Consider the following 2,500-nt stretch of genomic DNA (forward strand, 5'->3'; position numbering starts at 1 on the left):
CTCCCCCCACACACGTCCCACGTGCCCCGCGCTCCCACCGCGGCCCCGGACCGGGCCCGGCGGACGGCGCGGCACGCCTCCAGCCACAGAGACCCCCGCGGAGAACCAACACCCCCCCCAACACCGCGACAACGCGGGCTCGGGGCACGCAGTGCGGCGCGGCCGCAACCCGGGGGGAAGCGCGCAGCGGCGGGCGACGCCGCGGCGTCCCGCGGGCCGCCGCCGGGGCACGCATCCCCGGGGCGCAGCCCCGCGCGCGACTCGGCCTCGGCGCGAGCCGCCCCGACAGGGCAAAGGGGGCCGGGATCGCCGGCGGGGAGCGGGGGCGGGGCCGCGGCTCAGGCCCCCGACCGCACGGCCGCGGACCGGGAGAGGAGGGGGCCACGGCCGGACCGCCGCGGTCGCCGCCCGGGGCAAGGCGGCGAGAACGACGGCGCTCCGGATCCGCGCCTCCACCCCCCACGACGGCCCGCGGGACCGCGCGGCACGGGGCACCGCAAAACCCTCCCGAGACCCGGGCGGCGATCCCAAAGACCGCGTGCGGCACGAGGGATCTCCTCCAGAGGGACCGCGGCGGCGGCCGCGGCCCTCAGGCGCGAGCTCTCCTCGCCCTTCCCTTTTCTCGCGGGCGGCGACCGGCCGCCTCGGCCTCTCCCCCCCAGCCCCACCTCTCCCCCCCCCCCCAACCACCCCACGCCACCGCCCCACGGGCGCCGGCCCCCAGCCCCCGTCCCACGCCCTCCCACGTCCCACACACAGGCCACCGCCGAGCGGACCCGGCGGGGCGAGGCGGGGGCGAGGGGGGTGCTGAGGGAGGCGGCGGGGACCGGACACACGGGGCCGGGGAGGGGGGCGGGGAGGAGGAGGAGGAGGAGGAGGAGGAAGGAGGGAGGGCCGGCAGCGGCGGCCACCGTCGTCTGCACTTAGGGGGACGGAGGGCCCGGCGGCCAGGACGACCCTCTCCCCGGCCCGCAGACGACCCCGCACACCGAACCGCCGCGCAGGCGGGCGTGGCGGGGCGCACTCGGGCAGGGGCGGGCGCCGGCGGGACAGGCCCTGCGAGGGAACCCCCAGCCGCGCCTTACCCCCGGGAGAGAGACCCACCCGGGGGAGGCGATTGATCGGCAAGCGACGCTCAGACAGGCGTAGCCCCGGGAGGAACCCGGGGCCGCAAGTGCGTTCGAAGTGTCGATGATCAATGTGTCCTGCAATTCACATTAATTCTCGCAGCTAGCTGCGTTCTTCATCGACGCACGAGCCGAGTGATCACCGCTAAGAGTCGTACGAGTTTTTGTGATCGCCGGGAGGGCCAACCCCGAAAAGGGGCGACCCCCCCAACCTGGCACAGCACATCCCCGAAGGGTGCCTCCGGCCGGCCAGCGAGAGACAACAAAGACCAGACTCCGAGAGGTCGGAAGGGTTGGAACAGGGCAAGTCCAGCAGCCCGCCCCGCCACGCGGACGACGCGCGGGGCGAGCTCGGAACAACCCCACAGGCGCCCAGGGGGTTCCCGCCTGTCCCCTCCCCCCAACACACACCCAAGGGACACGGGGCGCACGCACACGCACACGCTCACGCACCACCCGGCAGCCGCCGGGCAAGCCCCCTCCCGGCAACCGGGGAGGGCCGTGGCGCGGGCGCAAGCGCGGCGGCGCCCCGGCCTGGGGCGGCGGGGGGCGGGCAGCGGAGTCTGGAGGAGACACGGGAAGACCAGCCTCCACGGCTCCCCACGGGCCCGACCGCCCCGACCCGAGGCGGACGGGCGACCCCCAAAGGGTCTTTAAACCTCCGCGCCGGGACGCGCTAGGTACCTGGACAGGATGGAGGCGGGCGAGGTGGGTGGGGGACGAGGGAGCCCGCGACACCGCCAACCACCTCGACGCCGGCCCCCCCGGGGCCGCGGCCGGACCCACAAACGGCAACCGAAAGCCCCGACGCTGCCGGCCCGTGACGGAGGCTCCGACGGGGGCTAACCGCCCCCCCCACAGACCGCCGCCGCCCGACGCCCCTCGCTTCCCCCCCCCACGACCCCCACACGACCCTTCTTCTCCCCCCCCCATCCAGGGCCGCCGGGGCTGACCGGCCCCGGCCCCGCCCTCACTTCCGAGCACACCTTCCCCGTGGCACCGACCAACCCTCACCGTCCCCTCCCCCGCACCCGCGGCCCAGGCCCCCCCCCCCTCTGCGGGAGGGGGGCTGCGGCGGGAAGCGGGGCACGAGCGGGCAAGGGCGTGGGGGGTGGCGGTTCGGGGAGGAGGCGGGGAAGGAGACGGAAGGCCGGACCCGGACCGGACCCGGGGCCTGAAGGGAGGGCGGAAGGAAGGGTTGGTAAGTAAGGTCTGCGGGGTGGGGCAAAGAGAGAGGCGCAAGGCAGGAAGACGGGCCCGGGGGACGGACCCCCGACGGAGCGGAGAGCCATCCAGGGCGGGCGGCGGGAGGCGGCGGACGGCGGGGCGCCCCGCGTGAGCCGAGGCTCCGAGGCCCCCCGGGACGGGCGAGA

The 2,500-nt window shown here is 76.6% G+C and overlaps 1 non-coding gene across 1 annotated transcript; it reads right to left on the reverse strand.

Moving 5' to 3' along the window:
- Window positions 1–1,129: 1,129 nt before the first annotated feature.
- LOC128774130 (5.8S ribosomal RNA) lies at window positions 1,130–1,281 on the reverse strand. Its single transcript, XR_008418547.1, has one exon. It is a non-coding gene; the product is annotated as a 5.8S ribosomal RNA (ribosomal RNA).
- Between the last annotated feature and the right edge of the window lie 1,219 nt (window positions 1,282–2,500).

This window comes from Panthera pardus, unplaced genomic scaffold (assembly GCF_024362965.1).
Source record: "Panthera pardus isolate Hobbes unplaced genomic scaffold, ASM2436296v1 HiC_scaffold_295, whole genome shotgun sequence".
Taxonomy (NCBI): domain Eukaryota; kingdom Metazoa; phylum Chordata; class Mammalia; order Carnivora; family Felidae; genus Panthera; species Panthera pardus.